Below are 12,286 nucleotides of genomic sequence, written 5' to 3'. Positions count from 1 at the left end.
TTTGAAAACTGCACAACTGTTGAAATTAATTAACGATCTGGCAAATCAAACCAGCAAAGGTCTGTACTGACATTATAGGGCAACGGACGCTAAAGACTTGTTTCAAGCTACAAATGTTTTTCAATTTTTGTTATTAAAATTATTTCTGTCTTCAGGTGCGAGCTGAATGCGTTAATTCCAATTAGTTACGCCCATTTTCGCAACAATTTTAAAGGATATCAATACAAAGTACCTTATTTGAAGCAAATTTCACACAGAGTGAAGAAAATAGTATTCGTAATATTTCAAGCATAAGACATATTTAAATGGTTCACATTTGATGTTAATATTGCATACATCGTATACAGTCCTTACAATAGAAAAGAAAGAGAGAGAAAAAATAGCACGTTCCGTTCAATATCCTAATGAAGCCGATCGTCTGAAATTCAACTTGAAACGCTGGCTTCTCCTCCTCTGGGTTCGTTTAACCCTTATTCGACTAAATATCTTAAATGGACCAGTCCATATTTTAGCCTGGGCAGGACCATCATCACTTTTAGGGAAAAAATTCAAAGTATGGACTGAATAATAACGAACAGTGCTAACCATGATCTTGGTCTGCCCTTCTCACATTGGTAAATTTTGCAGCCGACAACAAATTGTTTATGTATATATGCAAACGCACGCGCGATTCCGGTCATTACCACCATTGTACGAACTCCTGCTGATCACGGTGTGCACTGTTCTTTATTCAGTCGGTACATAACTTAAAATGAACGATGGTTTAATCTATATATTCAAAATAATGGACAATTGCATTTAAGATCTTAAACATGGTTAGCGAAAAATATATATTCTAATTGCAAGCAAAGCAAATGCAATGCGGTTTTTTAGAACGAAGAAAATTTCAAATGCTTTATAAATTAAAAATCGATGCAAATATTTTATTCTATCACCTGGACACTGGACATGACTGAACAAGAATCAAACACAGTTGTTTTATCAAACGGACAAATTTTGTACTTTTTTTACATAGTTTCCATTTTCATTAATTTTCTTATTGTAAGTGTGAACAGTAAACGCCATAATGTTCCGTGAATATTTAACATTTTCCTTTGATGTCTTGCGCCTTTAATTCATATTTAAATTAATTACAGATTCCATTTTCGCATTAGCATTTTATGGGGATGCAAATCCGGTAATATTGAGTTGAACTTTCTTTTTTACATCGTGCACAATACGGTCCAACAATACAATAACGCCTTGCCTAACGCCACGCATGTTTATTTTATAGCTTATAAATGATATTAAAACCGTTTTAACTGAGCATAATAACCAAATGTTTCCGAATGATCTTTTATATTGAATGAGCATAAATATAAAAACAACAACAACAACAACAACAAGTAATTTGTACAAAAGTTCACAGAAGTGTCTCATATAAAAGGGAAAATACTACTAAATTTTTATCCTTTATTTCCTTATCTTTTGTAAGAAATTATGGCAGTATTTTGTAGTTGTTGTTGTTGTTGTTGTTCTTCTTCTTTCTTCCTTTCTTCTTCTTCCTTCATCTTCTTCCTTTCTTCTTCTTCCTTTTTTCTTCTTCTTCTTTTCTTCTTCCTCCTTTCTTCTTCTTCTTCTTCCTTTCTTCTACTTCTTTTTTCTTCTTCTTCCTGTTCTTCTTCTTATTATCAAACTTATAAATATTATTATCATTATTATTAATATTATTATTATTATAATTATTATTATTATTATTATTATTATTATTATTATTATTATTATTATTATTGGTGGTGATGTTGATGATGATGTGTCAACTCAAAAGCGTAAATGGTGACGTAGCCGTGCATTTAAGGCTTTAACGGACACGTCTTTGTGAATTAGCATTACAGAAATTTTCTTTAACCCCGTTTGAATGTTCTTCTATATTTTTATCATATTACAGCCTAAAACTTTAAGCAGCATTTTATCCATTGACTAAAAAAATGATCACTTAAAACAATCAGAAAGACGATAAGCTCTGCATTGTATAAGAACATTATTAATGAAACAGCCAAAATGAAAAATAAATAATAAAATTCTAAGTTGATAAATATCAAAGCTTATTGAAGATTAGTTCCCAGGTTTTTTCTCGAAAAAACACTTCGATTAAGTCGGAAAACATGAGAAAATTTGGAAAGGAATCAAGCCCGATTTATTAATGGAGTGGTTCTAAAATTTTCAAATAAAATCTTCAAAAGTTATTTCTATTAGTTGAAGTACTTTTAAAGGCATATAAACCCTTATAAATGACGTACATTTCTGCCTCATTAGTGAAGACATGACCGAAGCGTTTAATATTTTGTAAAATCAAACGTTTTATTTTCTTTACATTTTTTCATTTTATCAAATTCAGTGGAAAGCGTCCAGTGCGTGTAAATTAGTAGATTGTAGGTCCGTGTTTTTGGTTTTGCGATGTTGTCCACGGGTCATAAGTTACATTTCTATAAAACATTTTTTTTTAATTTTCGAAATTCAGTTTTGCATTGTGAATTTTTAATTAAGACTTTATAAAAATAAAGAAAATATTGGCTATAGAAAAACGATTTTTATCTGATAAAATATATGTCCTGAAATAAAAAACATTACGCACATTCATTGACTCAAAATTGATGTCCATTTTCATAAAAAAGAGCGTTTCAGGCGACATTATCAATTCAAAAGTATTTAATTATGAATTTGTGACACGTGGGCAGACTGTCCAACCCGTAATTACTGCTACTGAAAATGAAAATAATGGAATATTCGTGACACAGTCTTGGCTCCTCTAATTTGCGGTGGGTGGGGTAATTATTTGACCCCCACCAGCATAAATCACTGAATGTTGATCATAAAGCACAGTATTATCATTACCAATTACACACTACTGGTTAATTAGTTTACTCTTTATTCGAAATTGATGGCTTCACCATATTGATACAATATCTAATCCGGCGGGAAAACTCCTCAAGATGGACAGAAGGTACACGAGGTCAGCAGACGACCGTCAAGATTAGCAGACGACGGTCATAAAATATGTTGAGTCCAGACATCGACATGATTAGATAGACGTGGTACATCTCTATTTGCCTTTTGGACTTTCATTCATCTTGAACGATGAAATAACGAAAACTATGTTGTCTTCAGACATTTTAAAGCAACTGCCTCCAGATTCATATTAATTATCATGAAAATTTGAAAATGTATTTATGAAGTGAACAAAGATAGTAATTTACACATTGCAATCTGCACTGATAATCCACGTAAATTAGCAAAAATAGAAAACAAACAGTAGAAAATAACAAAATGGACTTACAGTAACGCAGATAAATACTGCAAAATAAGAAATTTATCGCACTAAACATGTAAATTATTTTTGAATTGTATATCTTTTAACTTTTCTTAAAAAATTCCTCAAATTTGATTTTCTTGAAATATACTAGATCAGCTGAACGCATGCAGCTTTTTAAAACAGACCTTAAAACCTCGTTCATGTACTTAAATTATGTAAAGTTTTTTTTAAAGCTTACAGACATAAGTATATAAAAGTATATAAAATTATCAAATATAATCATATATAAATTTTATCAGACAAAGAAATTAGGTACTTTAATTCTGTGAAGTTGTTACATCGTGCAGACAAAAAGTTTATTAATTTCAATGAATGGCCGGATTTAATGGATGTATTAAAGAAAATAATGCTTGTTTGCCGACATTGTTTTGCAAATTTGTGTCATTTCGGTAAATAAAATCGAGCTATCATATCAGCTGATCAACGAGGCATTAATATAATATCGCTTGCGTAATACAACTTGATTATTATTTTAAAGGCATATAATGCCTCAGAAATAAGTTTTTCTTTCTTTACAAAGAGAAGACACAAGTTTTGATATATTTTAAATAATGGTTTTAGAGCATGTTAGATGCTTAATCTGAAATACATTTAATTAGCACTGTGTTTTGATTTGTCATAAAAATTGTAAACAAAGTAGTATTTGGACTTCCAAAATTTGAAAATTAAAGAAGAACCACAAAAATAAATATGCTTTTGAGAAATAAAAACAAAAACATTTCTGGTGTATAATGTGCCTTTAAAGCACAAGCGGCAGTATCAGTGTTTGGACACCCCACCCCTACCTGCCCCTGGACCCCTACTACAACCCTGAAAAAAAATAATTCAGCACTCTAAGGCTTACTATATTAAGGTACCAAACTCAAAACCACCGATGAAATTATATATATAAAAAAAAAATTTCCACTATCAAAAGTATAGTTATAGATAATAACTATAGATCTATAACTATAATTTTGATAGTGGAAAATTTTTTTTTATATATAATTTCATCGGTGATTTTGTATTTGGTACCTTATAGTAAACCTTAGAGTGTTGAATTATTTTTTTTCAGGGTTGTAGTAGGGGTCCAGGGGCAGATAGGGGTGGGGTGTCCAAACACTGATACTGCCGCCTGTGCTTTAAAGAGTAACAAAGTTAATCAAAAGAATAGAAATGTATCAATTAATGACATCATTCAAGCATTGTATGCAACGCACGTGCAAAGATTTTGGATTGATGCATTATGTTTGTTAAAACTGCTTGTCCAAAATCATGCTCATTATTTCCAAAATTTCAGCGTTCCCGAGAATTTCATTCATGAAAACAAGCGTCTTAACGATATCTCACCAGTTAATCAAGTGACCGAGACGCTTGTAGTAATAAACTCTTAAACAAACAGAAAATTAACTTAAAGACATTTAGTCTATCAATCTTGAAACAAATTTCAATAGGCTGACTTCTTTCACCTGCGACATACCCCACCCACCTCCGTTTATCAAGATTAAATTTCTAATATAACCATAATTCTTCGCCTGGAACCCGTAATTTTCGTGTCAGTTTTGAGGGGCTCGGCCGTAAACTCTGCACAAGATGGGAGCATATAGGCGATGCGGCCTCTGAAAGGGGACTGCGGGAAAACAATAGGGGTTAAAGTAACGAACTTCTTTCGGGGGTAAAAATGAACGTCATATTTTACATAGCGCAGAAATGTTAAAAAGGTATGCCTCAACTACAGTATTAATGACTTTATTTGGCGCTGTCAAATAAAAATAAAAGAGAACCATGAATAAATTCCACTCTTTATTATCAATAGTTAAAATATAATTTTAAAAAATGTTATTATACCCGTGACTTTATATTCATATTGCGTTTGTGTCCTTTATCATAAATAAAAAAAACATTTTGCTTAAATTATCAGTAATCAGTGCTTTTGTAAAATCAGAGTTCTTATTTCTATTTTAAAGACTAGTGGTGGAAGGGGCGCAACTCGGTTTACAAGGTGATTTAAAATTGTACTAAGTAATCTCCCTTAGAAGACTTTAATTATTATTCTCCCCGGTGGACAAAATGACCACAAACCATTACATGTCACTTATTTAATAAATAAACGACAACAAGAGCAAATAGTTATAGCATTAATGTTTAATATGTTGTAAGCGGCTTGGACATACATCAATCGGAACGTCTTCGGTTATTACAATCGCAACTACTCGGCCCTTTCCGTCAGTCTTCGGGTAAGGACCTCGAACACAATAGTATGAATACACAGAACGGATGAGGTATTACGGTCTAACCTACGCTAAGAAACTAAACATGTAAACACATAGTAATTTAATGCTGGGAGTTGTTGACACGTTTATTTCCAATATATGTAGTAAAAGTCCACCTGAACTAAGTGAATTCATAGGTACAAAAGCAAACAATACATTATTTATATATTTACTAACATGGCTGTGAAACCGAAAGTACAAAAAACCAACCTGTTGACATTTGGTCGGATTTATTTAAAATTGAACATCAGCGGGCATATTTAAATAACAAATTGTTGTCGGACATATTTTTTAAGCATAAGAGTACCGGAACAGACATTAGATGTCAAATATATACATTCGTTTTACATTATCTCTGTTTCTGTTTACATCAGTAAACCACGTGGTAGAACTACTTTCAATCCGTATTGTTTCCGAGGTTAATATTGTAGATAATAGCCGAGGCAGTTCCGAATTCGGTTATTATCTATAATAACTCCGAAGACTGGCGGAAAAGGCCGAAAAGTTGCGATTGGTAGATTCATATCCGTAAGATGGATATTAGAACAAGAAGAAGCATACGAGAGGTCTTTTTTGCAACTGTGTAAGATTTGTTTAATTCGGAAATATTTGGAGACATTTTTTGCATAAAAGGCACAATAAATGTTTATAAATTACAATTATATAACAAAATAGAATTTATTATAGAACAATTATATATACAACAAATGACTGTAAAATGACAACAGAGTCAAGTATGAACACCGACACTGCTTTAAACAATTTGAATAAGATATGCTTTGGTACATTTAGGGCGTCAATAACCAATAAAGAAGCTTGCGATACTATTGATAAAGCGAATGAAATCGAAATGCTAGCCATTTCTATTAAAAACGAAGCTGGTGTTCTTCATCCGAAGGAAGGTTGGCCACCGGACAGAATTTGGTCATGTCTGAGTCTTGCAGACCACGTGTATGTGGATGAAGTTTTTAAGTCAAAACGGGGCTCTCAAATGTTAACGGCAGATATGCGAGAAATGTCAGAGAAAAAGACACGATTTTACGAAGAAGCGCTTAAGACACCTATGGATACTGGACACGATACCAGAGCAAACATACAAGATGAAGTCACACTTTCGAAGATACCGAATGCAGAAAGCATTGATAGTTCGTATTGCAATTATTATGATTTAGACATTAGAGAATTGAAAGACAGAAAGATGGACACAGGAAAAAGAAAGATGATGATAGAGACTTAAAAACAAATGATATAGAGTATGTTGACCCAGAAACAGAGCTTCCAGCAATGGATATTGTGAATGACAAGCCTGAAATGTGAAAGAAAAATGGAAAAGTTTACACGCAGATGCTATCAAAATGCCAACTGTAGTTCAAGAGAATAATGACAGTCTATATGCCTGGAAAGTCTTGAAACCAAATCTGATACATACAAAATAGTGCGATCTAATACCACACCATGTGAATACATTCTCTACCAAGAAGAGAGAACACCAAACGATGAAAGCGATGCACCTTACCCGATTGAAAACATAGATGACGAATTGTCAGACACTGATTCACTTGAGACAATTGTGCACATGAAGCCACCTGATCCAATGTCAGATAGCGAAACAATTCATACAGTTATTCACTTAGAACCAGATCAGATAATGTCAGATCGAGATACTAGCAATGACACTCTAGATACTACTAGTAGTTAAGCATCAGATTCTGATGATACAAGTATGTACACAGGAACAGATGATGAACTGTTAGATAGCGATACGCTTGATGATGTTTGAGATATTGAATTTGATGATGACATCGTAGACATTAAAGAATCGGATGATGATATTGAAGATCTAAAAGAAATAGATAACGACATCGTAGACATCGCAGCAGTAGCTCTCCAAGGTCAAGATGAAGTGGATATAACGGCAGCTAGGAATGACATCGCTGATACATCTGCTAACGACAACGACATGTTTGACGATGATGATAACCTGTTTGGCATCTTGAATGTCTATATAGAGAGTGATCTACACTTTGACCTAAGCAAGGTAAGTATTACATCATATTTACATACATACACGTGTGCAAGTTACTCAAACTTTGTTTCAGATTATTAAAGTGTGTCACTTAAGAAGGATTGTTTCCTTTTCGTCGTCAATCAAATTAATATATATACGCATGTATAGTTAGTTTATATTTTTGAATCACAATAACAAGATAAAATAACAGTTGCCCTGCTTGACTGAAGGGTAAAGGGAATAATTTCGCATTGCAACTGACCACCAATAGTGCTATGACAATTATAAATCAATCTGTTGTATTAGAACATTTATTTACCACATACATAGCTTGGTATTCCACGCCTTGTCATATGGGTTTGGGTTAGGGGGCCCTTCCCTGGGAGACTGCAAGTATGCTGAATCCCTCTGAGTTTTTGGATATCAACTGACGATTTATTTAGTGAAATCATGCAAAACTAGGGGAAATCATGCAAAACTTGGAATCATGATTATGACCCTCTCAATTTAGCACATCCTTTGTAAAAAAAAAAACAACTAGGAACAGGTTTTCATTGTATATTTAACAATAATAATAATAATAAAAATAATAAACTCTCCGAACAAAACTCTAAAAAAAAAAAATTATCAGACAACCATTTTTGTAATTTTAGATGCCTGTTGATGTGAAGCCTGACCTGACGGAATATCTTTGAATATAAATTCTTTTCATTGTCAACTTTCTTTAAATAATACAATAAATATTAGGAAAATCGCATGATTTACGTTTTTAATGCCACGGTATGTTTTCGCCATGATAAGCATGGTACCGTAATAGAGCAATAGAATATAAGAGCGTCAACAGTTGGAACACCTCGACTATTATTCATTAGTCCTTATCCGAATACTCACGGAAATGGCCGAAAATTGTTATTGAGACCGTCTGATCTGACTAACATCCGAGCTGACCAGTGAAAATTTTCATTTTATTTTATTCGATATCTTTCGCCACACTTACATGTATCATTTGACACTATCTTTAACAGACTGACCGCCGTAACACATAGAAGATATTCAAGTTTTCTCTATAAATACATGATTTATTTTCATCGAGCGGTATGAAAATAAATATTTCATGAGTAGCCACGAGTGAAATATGATAATTTTCATGCCACAAGGTGTAAATAAGAGATCCATGCATTATATTAAACGTTTATATAACTTAGTTACCTAATCGTCTCCAGGTAGTGGCAATATCTGATTTGAGACGTGTCACGACAAAACCCACGTAATGCGTTTGCGACTAGCATGGATCCAGACCAGCCTGCGCACCCGCGCAGTCTGATCAGGATCCATGCTGTTCGCTATCAGTTTCTCTACTTGTAATAGGGTTTGTAAGCGAACAGCATGGATCCTGATCAGACTGCGCGGATGTTCAGGCTGGTCTGGATCCATGCTGGTCGCAAACGCATTACGTTGGTATGTCGTGACGCGGCTCATTTAATCTTCTTCACCTCTTTTCCGACGCACGAACCTCTTCTCTCAAATCTGAAACGTCTGCCCTTGTAATGAAATCTTTCTTGACATTTCTGCAAGCTGGGCGTGTAATTTTGAACCGTTATCGATCAGTTAAGATGGTTTTAAATTTTTCTTCTTCGGACATGTTGAAAGTCGGTTGCCTCCATTAAATCGGTTTTGGTGAAAGGGGCGCAACTCGGTTTACAACGTGATTCAAAACTGTACAAAGTAACCTCCCTTTGAATACATGAAATGCAATGGCAGTTAGATTGTGTGTTACGTGTTCTTAAAGAATGCTCAAAACATTGTAAAGCTGAAGGTTGGATTATGATTTATATAAATATAATGAGTTGGCGATTTTACGTACCTATGTTGTACATGGAGCACATATCCTCAAACATTGCATATAGGCCACTTAATGAATTTGATAGGGATAAAAGTTTAAATATCGAGAAAATTTGAAAAAAGGTTGGATAGCTTTGTGATTTTTAAAAGGAAATACCTTGACAGATTTAATTTATTCCACATTTGATACATGCATCAAATTCGCGTCCTGTCCGTGACTTAATTTTTTGTACTGTGGTCGCACATGGTTGATTTTAAATTAAGAAAAATTGGTTTCGCCATGTTGGTTTGATAGATATTACACATAGAACAGAACATTGATATAGCTTAGAGTTACAAAGGATGGTTCAACGTTTCAATTTCCAATAAAAGAATGCTAAGAATAAAGAAATTTATAAAAGAGTGATCCTGATTTTCTGTCAGAATGTTAGCCACTTTCAGAGCGTTTCTGCCATCATCGGCTGTCTCGGAACAACATTTCTGCTAACAATGGCAGCAGTTTCTCTTCGACAAAGCTAGTTAAGTCTGGACTGATGTGTGTGTGTGTGTGTGTGTGTGTGTGTGTGTGTGTGTGTGTGTGTGTGTTGTGCGTGCGTGCGTGCGTTGTGTGCGTGCTAGTGTGTGTGTTTTTTTTAAGTTTGTTTATACTCGGCGGCGGAATAAACCATATCCTTGCCGGCCTACTATGGTAGTCTCATCGGGGACGTCTTTTTCATGCTGAATCTTCGGTAGCCTGTTTCTTCGTTCAGTGGTGGTGAAGAAGACGACAATACTGCCAAGGCAACAGCTTCCTGACCAACGATAACAAAAACGGCCTTTGTTAGCGCCATTCCTACAGAGTTAGTCACGACAGGTCAACCAATCACCTCTGGTACTTAATTAAGATGACTTGACCTTGACCTGCCGTGTGCCTTCTCCGCGACGTGCACGCCTCTGGGGGGATTTGGAGTTTGGCATGCGCGACTCTTTATAGTGGTGATTGTTTATGTGAAGAACACGAAATTCCTTATTGTATTTAAAACTTGAGATATTTTGAACAAAAGAAAGGCAATCATTTTCAAAATAAAAAAAATCATCATCACAGGTTTTCTCGAAGCTGTATCTTTTAACCGCCTCAAAATTCAAAATATGAGGAAACGAGTACAAATTGACCAGGTAGTATCTTCAGTCAAAAGACAGTATGTTGACAGCAAGAAAATTGACATCATTTGCGTAATATAAGTATACTGGTCAATCACATTTATAATCTACCTGTAGTTATCGATTAACTTATGATTTCTGTAATTTTACCAGCACTGGCTTCGGTAATATGGTGTTTTCCATGCTTAGAAAAGTGCATAAAAAACAACAACAGAAATGTTAGATCAAAATCAGCCTCGACTGTCCATACATGTACAATTTATCTCTGAGGACAGTTTAAATCACAATATAAAGTTTTCTTTGTGAAGCTGATAGATATTCGAAATGACATGATATGAACATGTGTCATGTTACCAATGTCATTGTTTTTATCTGGATTTTTCAAAAATATTAATAACATAAAAAATGGGATAGAAGTGATGTTTTTAAACAAAGGTGAGGACAGAATGTTATATACATGTACATTATGTAACAAAGAAAGACAAATCCTTTATACTTACACTTACGATTTGCTTCCCTTAGTGAAGGACACAGCAGAACAAGGGAGGTAAATCTTCACTTGGATATTTTAGATATTGGGAGGCATTGTTTCCCTTCGGATTCGCCTTAAAAGGACATAATATGTTCTGTTCTGTTCTCTTTTGACTAAAACCCATACCTCTCGTGAAATTAAAGTAACGTCCAGTTGTTTAAAATTCGCAAAATAACATGTGCTGGGTACTTAATGTAGCCAAACGTGGCCGTATCCATAACATGTGCGAGTCGTGGCGATGTTATGCATGAATAATCACGGAAATAAATTAAGGTAATCGAAGGGAGATTGTATTTGGAAAACGATTTCAGAGAGGAATGCACATTGGCAACATTTCTTTAATACGCAGTTAATTATATTTTTGCAGAAGAAGAATCACTTAACAAAAGATATTTTAAAGATTTCCTAATGCCCATGCCCTACTTCATAGCTATTAACATAACTGTTTATAAATTTCCTTTGTGCGCCCCAATACGCAGTGCGCTATTCGCACACGCGCCAATCATATTGAGTTTTCCACACAGACAATGCAAAAATGACAACATCATCAAAACATATATTTATTTAGTAAATAAAGATATTCTTCAATAATAAATATATCTATATATGAAAGTCAAACATCTACTCCTAATATAAAATTTACTAATCTTGCAAAACATTTGACCTCTGAATAAAATATACATGTCGGTTGCCATGTTGGAAATAGGCGGACCATGTGACTGGAGTATCAGGGCAAAAATAGTAACAGTGTCACGACTTGTGGCCAAAATTTTCCCTTTTTCCCAAGCCTTTTCGGTCTGTAGGCTTTTAGTTTTGGATTTAATGTTGCAGATAAATATAAAGTCTGCATAAATCTTTAGTCTTTTTCTTGGAATAATAACCAAAGGTTTGTAAATTCTTCTCAAAACGGTTTCGTTTCGACTGTGCTTGTTTCGACTCCATATTGAGTGTTGCATCAAATCAGTCACGGGAAAACACGTCGTGGTTAAATTCAAATTGCTTATATTTTATAGTGTTTTCAATGATTATTTATTGTTAAATTAACTTTTCAATGTTTATTTTGTATAAAGAACGGGTTGTCACGAATATTGGTTCAATTAAACCGTGGTAAACAGACAAATTTCCTTGTGACCTCCAATGGACGGGTGTTATGAATAATT

The 12,286-nt window shown here is 34.0% G+C and overlaps 1 protein-coding gene across 2 annotated transcripts in view; it reads left to right on the top strand.

Annotated features, from left to right (window-relative positions):
• The first annotated feature begins 11,827 nt into the window (after positions 1 to 11,827).
• LOC132747026 (la-related protein 4-like) overlaps positions 11,828 to 12,286 on the top strand; it is a 65,214-nt gene continuing 64,755 nt past the window's right edge. Inside the window, exon 1 of one of the 2 annotated variants that reach the window (XM_060736332.1) lies at positions 11,828 to 12,012. The gene's annotated coding sequence lies outside the window, so the exon portion shown is untranslated. Of the gene's footprint in view, positions 12,013 to 12,034; positions 12,111 to 12,286 lie in introns of those variants that run through there. The other variant, XM_060736333.1, reaches the window with a different exon arrangement.

This window comes from Ruditapes philippinarum, unplaced genomic scaffold, assembly GCF_026571515.1.
Source record: "Ruditapes philippinarum isolate M1 unplaced genomic scaffold, ASM2657151v2 ctg914_1_1_1_1, whole genome shotgun sequence".
Lineage (NCBI taxonomy): Eukaryota > Metazoa > Mollusca > Bivalvia > Venerida > Veneridae > Ruditapes > Ruditapes philippinarum.
This window is presented reverse-complemented; position numbering and strand designations above follow the sequence as displayed.